The sequence below is a fragment of the Durio zibethinus genome, chromosome 22 (genome assembly GCF_047325235.1).
Source record: "Durio zibethinus cultivar Kanyao isolate XHJ-2024 chromosome 22, ASM4732523v1, whole genome shotgun sequence".
In the NCBI taxonomy this organism is placed as follows: Eukaryota; Viridiplantae; Streptophyta; class Magnoliopsida; order Malvales; family Malvaceae; genus Durio; species Durio zibethinus.
The window spans coordinates 18,411,074-18,422,629 of NC_143183.1; positions in this window are offsets into that span (position 1 = coordinate 18,411,074).

The following is an 11,556-nucleotide window of genomic DNA, read 5'->3' on the forward strand; positions in this document are numbered from 1 at the left end:
CCTATGGTTTGATAACCTTTCAAGTTTTGTTGATGTTGCACTCCTTGGACATCTTATAGATTTGAACTTCTAACTTTTCTGCTTTGTTTTTCCATTATTCTCTTTCTTCTTAAAGCCTTAAAATGTCTTATTTTAGTTTCTTTTTCTCAACTTCATGTTCCTTTCTTGTAAGTTCGACTCTGAGAGCACATTATCCAACTATTGATTCACTGACTAGTCCTTGAACATAGGTGCCACCTTTTTATTTCTCTTGGCTCTCCAAATCAAATATCCCTAAGTGACTTTATCAGTAAATGTTTCAGGGCTTAACTTTTTAGGCTTTTTCTAGGCCTTGATTATGTCAGCAATTTTTTGAAAAATTTAGGTTCTTCATATAAGCAGTAAAATTGGTTGAGCCTGTGTGTTATAAGAACGAATTGTTTAGCTTCATAATGTCTTCTTACCGTCAACAGTGCATAACCTATTGACCTCATAAGCTTAAGAGCGAAACCCCTATCTCATTTTCACATTGATACATCATAGGTTCTCAATTCATCTATTGAGCTAACCATTTCATTTGACAAACTGTAAGCATCTACAGCAGATATTCCCATTTCTTTTGGGTCTTTGCTTCTAGCCATTCACTCTCACAGAATTTTTTAACTAGATTTTGATTGAGAAAATAGAGTTTGGGGAAATCACTCTTCTTGCATTCGAAATGACTCACCATCCATAGATACAATAATGGTATGCAACCTAAAAATGTGCTTTATCACTATGTCTACAAAAATTTAGAAATCTGATGATTTTTGCCAATATCACTATGAAGGATTACAATATTTTTCAATTCATTCAAGTAAATCTATCACCTTTATCTCAATGTCACCTAAGACCTTAGGGAAGATTATCATTCCATATATTGCTAAAGCGAACACATTCATTCCTTAGTCATCATCAGGGTATTTGACTATGAAATCTTGAAGAAACTCCTATGGAATACCCTTATACTTTCCGTTTTCTTGGATATGTGAATCTATGAGCTCTTTTTATCCCTAAAATATGAGCCAGCTTTTTGCTATATCTCAATTTTTATTCTTCACATATACTTTGTTTGAATACTGAAAATACATACCCATCAGAATCGAATACTCCTTTATCATTGGTACCAGATCGATTTCATTAAAAATGAAACAATGATCGGAATGATCCCAAAATTGTTCTATAGCTTTAATGAGTGAATTTTCAAACCTCATTGACAAAAGATATACAACATGCCTAAACTTCTGACAACAAGCTTGCTGCCTTGAAGGAACCATGCTATTCCATATATCTAATAGGCCTTTCAAATCATTTTGTTTAAGGAGCAAACAAACTTTTTTTGGTAAAGTGGAGACATAACCAGGTGGTAAACAATCTCATTTTTCTCGTTGCTTCTTTTTAACTTTACCTTCACATCATGGGGAAACCATATTTGAAGAGTATAGATGAGATGTAAACTTAACATTTTATGGGTTCCATGAAATCTTTTATTGAAAATACTTTTAGGGTAGGAACAATATGCAATTTGCATGTATGTTTATGAATATGCACAAGAAGAAAAGAAATAAGCAAGACAAGAAAACTAGTTAGTCATCTCAATATAAATTAAAGAATAAACATTATACAATAACTAAAATAACACTATGACTTTAAATTTTGGATTAACTATAAAGAGTGGAGGGATATAGCTCTACCTATGGTTAAACTTTGAAGATTAACTATATGTGGTTTGAATTACTTCTAAAATGTTTCCAAATTGTTCATTACATCATTGTCCATCACAGACTAGTAAGACACCTCAATTCTTGCCCATTATAGGCTATAATCGGAAAGAGTTCAATTTGAGTGGTAGTATTTTGCTAGCCCATGTAGAGACATTAAATCTCCTAAAGACATAGGTATTTTACTTTCTCTTATGTGATGGAACTCAGGTGTAGAGCTTATGTTATGCATATGTAAGTGAATAACAGATATATGTAAATAAATAAAAAAATAAAAAAACAAAATACAAGTAAGAAGAAAACAAAGAAAAGAAAAGAAAAAGTAAAATCTTGTGTTTATTCAGTTAGGCTTAGATAACTAGAAATCATTTACTAGCCTGACTTTCGATATCCCCAGTGAAGTTGCCAAACTATCATAACGTATAGATCCATAGATCTACCGTTAGACATGGATTAAATGAATCGCCACCAATCTCTTTTGTTTAGGTGTGATTGGCCATATGACAGAATCTCTCCCATTTAAAGAGGAATCCTAAGATTGACTTTGGTATATTTAAATAGTAGATTTTAGCACACGAAATTAGATTTTAGGTTTAGAAGTACAGTTACACGTGAGAAAGGTTATAGCACCTTCACGACGCCCATCAAAAGATGATACCAGTTTGATTTCAAATTATCGAAGCCTAAAACATGTTTGTAATTTACCAAAATATTTAATATTGAAAATTAATCCTAAAATTACTCTAATAGTTTGGTAGCAATTTAAGATAATTATCTCACCTCAGGAGTATTCATGGAGACTAGTGTATCACCTTGAAGAGGCTCTATTGTCGGATTTATTGAAGGATTTTTATCTAGGAAAATAATTAGTAAAATCTTTCAATAGTTTGGTAGGATTTACTTTAATATAGATCTCCTAATAATTTGATGAGATTTTATTGTAAAATATTTATAAAATTTTATTTTTGAGAAAAAAACTCATTAAATCCTCCAATAGTTTGGTAAGATTTAATTTAAGATGCAATCTTCCAATAGTTTGGTAGGATAAAATACAAAATTTTTATTAAAAAAATTAATTTTCTTTATGAAATCAATTTATGAAATTCTCCAATAGCTTGGTAGATTCCATAAAATTTAAATATATGAAAAATGCTCCAATAGTTTAGTAGGATGCACGAATTTATTTGAAAAGAAAGTTTTTTTCATAGAATTTTATTTAAAAAATTAGTAAAATAAAATAAAAAACGGAACATAAAAATAAAATAAAAACTTAAAATAAATAAAAATGGAAAAAAATAAAATGAAAAAAATAAAAATAAAATGAAAATGAAAAAAAGAAAACCTATGATCAGGTCGGGTTGGAAAAGTGGGTTGTGCCCGGGTCAGTGGGTTGATGCACGGATCTTGGGCTAGTTAAAACGGTGTCATTTAGCACTAGTATAAAAGCCAACTCTTCAGCCTTTCTTCAGAACCTTCAATATTTTCTCTTTCTAGCTTCATTTTTCCTTTCAACTTTTTCTAGAAAATATAGAAACAAATCACCGAAAATTGAATAACTCGCCAATTCTGGAAAATCTCGTTGGAAACCCACCAAAAAATTCAAGCTTTGTCAAAAAATTCAACGAAAAATTCAACATTCTACCTAAACCCAAATTTTTCCAAAACTTTTCTAGAATTTTTTAAATGTTTCTAGAAATTCAAACTTCAATAAGAGAGCTTCAAATCCAAACCCAAAAATTCAAACTTTGAATTGTTAAACCTAAAAATCCAAACTTAGAATCCCAAAAACGTACAACCCAAAAAATTTTTACCTAGAATTTAAAACTTAGAGTCTTTTTTTCCAAAAATAAAATTGTGCATTTCTCTGCAATATTGTGTATAATTTTTAGCTAGTCCTTAGTAGAAATTTTAGAGTTCAGATAGAACCAATCCAAGCTTGAATCCTAAGATTGGATTCTACTCGAATAGAACCAATCTAGGCTTGAATCCTAGGATTGGATTCTGTTCAATGTAAAATAGGCTTAAGTCTTGCAAATTTGTTTGAGTTGAATCCCTTTGTTTCGGTCTTAAACTGAAAGTCAGATGATGATTGCAAGTTTGGTTTCCTTATTTCAATTACAGATCAAGAAAAAAAAAAAGAAAGAACAATAATAGTAATAATAATAATAATAATAATAACAACAACAATAACAACAAAAACAATAATAATAGCAATAATAAACATCGGTTGACCTTAGACTCAGATGGGTGTCTATAAAAATCTATTCAGGTTTTAGCGAATCCATTTAGAGAAGAGGAGTTCAAAATGAAGCCGTGGTGAGATTTTGGGCTCAAATAGAAGCTGGCCAATGGTAGTGGTCAACGGTGACTAGCAGAGTGGTAATTGTGGCGATTGTGACAGCTAGGAACTGTCAATTTTTGGGTTTGAAATTGCTATTTGTTTTCTTGAAGAGAGCTGAGATATTTTTTTAAAGAATAAAGGAAATAATTTAAAAAAAACAGGAATCCTTATAGTAAAAAAAAAAGACTAAACTGACCTAATCCGGCCTGGTCCACGCCTGTGACCCAACCCACCCGTTAGTTGTCCTACTTCAAATTTGTTTGGGCCCTTTTTTAGTTATTGCTAGACTTTAAGTTCTTGGGCTTGGTAGACATAAAGCCTTGGGCTTCAATACCAAAACTTTGTTTGGGCACAATTTCTACACATTTTTGGACTCATTACTTATATGTCTTACATTATTCATTTTTCTAACACATGCAAGCAATTGAAATAAATTATAATGTTTATGGAAATAAATATTCTTAAAAGAATTATTATTAGTATTTATTTTTATTTTATTTTTGTGTGGAAACTTCTATTGTTAAATGTGAAAAAATTAAAAATTTCTCAAATGATGGGATTGTAAGGAAGTATAAGTAGAAATTCCTTAAAAATCCATTGGTGAGAGAATTGTTCTAAAGTACAACGAAAGTATTGAGGTATTTAGAAAAAATTTTGATAAAAATATTTTTTTTTGGTCCCTTAAAAATTTAATAATAATGATAATAAATCAATTAGACGAGTAAAATAAATAAATAATAAAAAAATATAACATAAGAAAAAATAAATAAGATGACTGAATATTTTTGCATGCATATCATACTTCATCCACATTTCACACCATAATCTCAAAAGTGGCATGAATTTTCGATGATGGGATTCCAAAGAAGTTCGAGTAGTAATTCTAAAAAAATCTCTAAGTGAAAATTTTTTTCTAAATTAATGCTAAAGTATTGGGATGTTTGGGACAATTTTCAATAAAAAAATTCTTGTTTACATTTCCTCATTACAAAAAAAAAAAAAAACTTTTTACAATATAATAATATTATAAATTAATCCATGTATATCATATTTCATTCATATACACCAATACCAAAAAGAAATGAAATCTCTAAGGATGAGACCTTAAAAAAGTTCAAGTAGTGGTTCTTTAAGAATCTCTAGATGAAAAAATTTATCTAAAATACTGTCAATATACTAGAGCATTTAGAATAATTTTTGATAAATATTTCTCATTTAGTAGAATAAGAAATGAATTTTTGTAAAAAAAATTATTTGGATTAAATTGTAGCATCATATTTCATTACATGCATGGTAAATAGAAATATTGAAGATAAATATAAACCCTCAAGGATGGGATTCTTAAGATGTTTGATTAGTGAGTTTTAAAAAATTCATAGATGAGAAATTTCCTTTGAATATTACCAGTGTATTGGAATATTTCTTGGAACTTTCCAATAACAAGGTTTTAGTTTATTTTTATCTAATAAAATAATGAAAAAAGGACAAAATTGTGATGAATAAAATAAATCAAGGAAATTATTGACAAATACCAAACTTAAGAACATTTTTGTTAAAATTCAAAGGATAAAATATAATTAATTGGTACCATTTTAAATGGGTGTTGTGAGGGTGCTAATCCTTTCTTAAGCATAGTCGACTCCTGAATCCAAACTGTTTCATAGACTTAAAATTATCTTTTTAATAAATTTTAATAAATTTCAAGATTTTATTAAAAATGTAAGTTTTAATAGGTGGCCAATCACTCCTAGCCAAAAAAGATTAGCGACTCCTTTTTATTTTCAAATTCATCTAGTGGTCCTTAAAATTGTTACGACACATACAAATTTTCATCCATGTGAACATTTTTGTATGTAAATCATTTCATTTGTTTGGGGTAGTTATTAATCCTTTTAGGATTGAACATTGTCTAATTAGAAATGAGTTTTTTTCTTTCGTGTATAGATGCATTAGTTACATACATTTTTAATCCATGTAAACATTTTTGTATGAACATTATTGGGTAGTTTTGTATATAGTCTAATTGAAAATGAATTTTCATTTTTCCTTATGTATTGCATGCATGTAACCATACATAAATTTGTTTATCTTAGTAAACATTTTTGTATGTATATTGGTTCATTTGTTAGGGGCAATTTTCATTCTTTACAGTTTTGTACATAGTTTAGTTGCAATTGAACTCTTGATTTATTTGTCTACAAAGGCTTTTTGAGCATTGCAACATGTTACCTCGAGTTGAAAGGGATTTTTAAATACTAAAAGTTGTTTTCCTTTATCTTTCAATTTTAGACATGTTTGATAAGGGAAATCCATATGATTTTTTTCCTTGGTTAAAGAAAATGAATTTTTTTAAAAGAAGAAAATCATTGTGAAAACAATCTTGAGAGAATTGGTGATTCGTGTTAAGAATTAACATACCCGATTGTTTCACTAATCTCATGTTGAGAACCACACCACTTATAAACCTTAAATTCCTAATTTTCATTTGACCAAGACCATGATCTTTATTAATTCTATGAGCAATGAAAGGGATAGTTATTTGCAAAATCATTTTAAAAATTTTTTATAAGCCAATATATGAGGCACTCTCTGAAAGATTCTAAATTGTGGTAGTTTGATAAGTGTTAAAGCTATCCTAAACACATTATTACCCAAGTTCAGAAAGTTCAGACTCTTGAATCCTTTCCTTGGGCCAAATTACTAAAAGACTATATTTTCTTGATTTACTTGAACAATATCTTGAACTATTCAACATTATGTTTCTTTTTCAGTTATTTTTCAAAAAATGTTCTTTCCCTACATCTTGGGGCAAATTTACTAAAGAGCCAAATTCTCTAATGTCTAAAATATCTTTTGTTTTAATTGATGTGAAATTTATGTTCTTTCAATGAAGATTGCATGAACAACTTGAGTGGACTTAAAAATGAAGATTGTTACATTGGGCCTTCTCTTGATTAAAAAGTTGAAATGGTGTATTTTTTAGCATGAATTACAAGCAAAAAAAAAAAAAAAAAGAAAAAAAGATGAAAAGAAAAGAGTTCATTGTAATATCATGCATGTGACACATTCAAATGAATCCAAAATTAAAAAGAAAAGAAAGTCATCTTTCGAAAATTGCTTTTCAATGGAAGTATCCATGTTTGAAGTGATAAATGGCCATAATTCATTATTCCTTTCACAAAATAAGAAATCATCAATTTGCTTGCCCTTTTTGAGCCTATTTTTTTTCCTTTTCAATGAACCTTAACCAAAGATTACCTTTCACATTAGGAAGCAAGTTAAAAAAAATATCTCATCAAGATGACATTGGATCCTATGTTAAGTGTCGAGAAAGATGCCTTATGATAAGGGACAAGTTTGAAGTAAGCTAAGTTCCAAAATTTTGAACTTGTCATGTAAAAAATGGAAGCATATAAGGAAAAAAGAAAGACAAAAAAAGAACATAAAAAAAAATGAAAAGATTAAGAACATGTTTGGTAAGTGAAAAACACAAATATCCTTATGAAAAAAAAATGATCATTGGTTTTGTTACCATTAAACACGTTTTTTGGGCCTGTTATCCTTTTTTTTTTTTTTGAATCTTAAACCTTGGCCAACCATACATTCTTTGAAAAGTCCATTTGTTGATTATATATGGATGCCTAAGTTGTAGAGTTTGTTCCTTAAAAAATCATTATTATTTGATTTTGGATGAATTTTTAATTTCTAAATGTAGGATAAAACAATCTAAAAAAGATGAAAAAAAGAGAAAAGAAAGAAGAAAAGAGAAAAAAAAAACAAAAGAAAGAATAAAGCTCAAGGGTGAAAACCAAAAATGGGCAATCTAGAGTAAGATCAAATGCAATTCATCCACGATACCAAGACGAAGCAAGAAGCCTTTGAAGGAGATGAAGCTTAAATGAATAAATATTCATTGGAGACCTTTGAGAAATTTAATAGATAGACATAACTTTTAAGAAATGTTTGGAGTTTATCCCTTCTTTTCTTTCTTTCTTTCTATCTTTTTTTTTTCTTATAAATTTTTGATCCTATCATAGCTAGTATTGACATTTATTAAAATACCTTACATTAAGAACTTAAAAGAGTGCCAAAATGAATTGTGCTTTAAAAGATAACTTTTATTTCTAAGTCTAGATGAAAAAACATTCCCTTTTCTCACTTAATGACCAAGACTCCTTTAATAGTTAAGATCTTGATGTACTAAACCATTTCATCATTTAGGAAAAACCAAGTTGTGATTTGCCCTTTTTGTGTAGTAATCATTAGTTCCCAAGAGATTTGATCACAGGCTTTAAAATAAAAGTAAATTATGTGGGGTAATTTTTTGTTACATTTGATAAGTTTAGGATGAAAATATGTACATTTTGTAGAAATGAGGCTCTAACGATCTATTTTGGGGCAATTTCTATTGCATTCTTTTGTGAGTTTTAAAAAAACTCTAATTTGAGTTGTTACATTATGAGGAATGGAAGACATATGATATCGTACCAATATAAGAAGAGTGATTTTTTTGGGGTAAGTAGTATCATTATTTTGAATATTGCATTTGCATTATTGCTTGGACCATACATCATTGGTGAGCACATAAATTTTAGACGTGATTTCACATTTGTATCATTGTTTAGAACATGCATTTGCATCATGTAGTGAGAATTCGAATTATCAATTAGAAGGCATTTGCATCATTGTCATGACATACAAAATTTTGACTTTGGTGGAAAGGTGGAAATTTTCATAGGAAGAAATTTTTAACTTTTGAATCCTTGAATGAGGAAAATTTTTTATGATGAGATTTTTGGATAATGAAAACATTCCAAAATTTTAAAGTTATAGAGCCTTGGTTTTAAATGAACATTTTACAAAGTTTGATTTGTAAGACCTCCAGGCATAATCATTAAGACCTCTAGACACAAGATAAAAATAATTTGTAAAGCCTTCGGGCAAAATCTACAAGAGCTCCAGTCATGATCTTTAAACCTATGGGTATTATTTTCAAGATTTTTTGATTTCATATATTGACTTAAGCTCAAATGAAGTCATTTTTTACCTTGGCTCATCCAATCATCTTCATTTCAACTTAGGTTTAAACCAAGTCATTTTTTACCTTGGCTCAGTCCGATCACCTTTATTTCTTAGATTAGTTCAGTCTTATCGCCTCTGTTCTCAACTTTGGTTTAGTTTGGTTGCCCTAATTTTTAACCTTGGCTTAGTTTGATCATCTTCATTTTGACTTACGCTCAAACAATGTCATTTGTTTACCTTGGCTCAGTCTGTTCACCTTAATTTTTGACCTTGGCTCAATTCGGTTACCTTTATTTTTTGACCTTAGCTTAGTTCAATCACCTTCATTTTCAACCTTGGCTTAGTTTGGTTACTTTCATTTTCAACCTTAGCTTAGTCTGGTCACTTCCATTCTTGACCTTGGCTTAGTCCAATTATCTTTAATTTTGACCTTTGTTCAATCCGTTCAGTTTCATTTTCAACCTTGGTTAAATCCAAGTCATGTCATTTTTCAACTTCTACTAAGATCAAGTCATTTATTTTTCATCTCATGTCTAAATCCAATTAATCATTTTTCAACTTTTAGCTCAATCTAAGTCATCACTTTCTGACTTTTGACTCTGTCTAAGTCATTTCATTTTAAATTTAAGCTCAATTCAAGTAATTTTATTTTCGAAGCTAAACGTAATTCATGTCTATGTCTTTGCACAATTCATGTTGCACAGAAAATGCACAAAGATGGGTAATTGTAGACACATCATTTTGTTTGAGGTTTAAAAATTTGGAATAACTTTTAGGGATGTATTGATTTTTGATATTATTTGGATCCAGTTTGGGTCTAAGCTTAAGAACCCAATTTTCTTTTTGTTATTTTAAGTTTTTTATTATTTATTTTCATTTATCTTTATAGGTTATTTATGTTAAATAATTTTTTAATTTAGTGATTTATTTCTTATATCTTTATTACTTTCTTAATTATCTTTACTTTGTTTTATCTTTATCTTTAAAAAAAAAAAAATGGATCATTTGTTAAGTAATTTCTATGTGAGAGATTTTTCTAAATTTGACCAAAATGGAGGAAAAATTTAGTTAAAATTTCAACAACAATAATTGATATTTATTTTCAAAGCAAAAAATGTAATAAACTCTATAAAATTTTGGGAATGAATAACAATGATCCAATGGAAAGATTCTTAGAAATTACAAATGGCCAATTGTCTAAGGAATCTCTAGGTGAAGAATTTTTTTAAATTTAGACTGAATGGTGGAACAATGTAGAAAAAATTTTAATAAAAAGTAGTTGTATTCATTTCCAAACAAAAATAAGAAATATGACTTATAAATTTTTAAATTTGGCTCAAATGGTGAAAAATTTAGATATGTTTTTGATAAAGTAATATTTAATATAAAAAAGTAAATGATTGAGTTTTTTCGACAACGATGTCCCTTTAAGAAAACAAATAGGATTCTTTAATACTCTTGAGGTGGGGAAGTATTTACGAATTTTGCCAAATTTATAGATAAATCTTGGAAGTTATTTTTAATATTTAAATATTAAAATTTAATAGAAGACCATTAGAACCATAGATCCTTAGAATAATTTAAAATTAAGTGGTATCATCTTTTGGAAGGGCGTGTGGGGGTGCTATAACTTTCCCTATATGTAAACAAACTCTCAAACTTAGTTTTGAAATGCATACCAAAACTTATTCTTTACGAACCCGTACTCAAGCTTTGGATTTCCTTAAAGAAATAAATTCAACTAGGTGACAAATCGCACCTAAACAAAAAAACATTAGTGGTGACTCCTAAAGTTGTGTCTAGCAATAGGTTCACGGACTTATAGTTATGACAATATAATATAAGAATTGTCTATTGGTGTGTAACTTGTTATTAGTTGTGAAATAGCTAAATTATCATAATCTTTTTATGTTATTAGTTCACACCATGGAAGAATATTCCAAAAAACAAATTGTAATGATGGTGACTGCTTTTGCTTTTGCTATAAAAATTTATGCACTCATTTTAATGATTAAAGTTTTTAGCAAGGGTATTATCAAATGTTGAGGAATTATAGGAAGCATAAAAGGTATAATAGTACTAGTATGAAAGACTTGTCATTAAGCAATTGAATTTTAGAAGAATGGTGTTTGATTGTGATCTAATATGCATTGAAAATACTAAAATGGATAGGTCGTCTTTCTATGAATTATATATTATGCTTCAAAAGCATTGTTAAGCTTGCACCAATTAAAAAAATAAATGTTGAGGAAATGGTGGCTATCCTTTTGTTCATCATTTCTTATCATGCAAAAAATAGGATCATAAAGAGAGAATTTGTTAAGACTACTTGTAGACACCTCATTTTGTTCGTGAATTTTTTCGACATTAAAATTGACTTTGAATTTTTATAATGGGATGCAAAATTGTAATTGGGCTTTAATTGTGGAATTCAATTCTAGGATCAAGACCAAA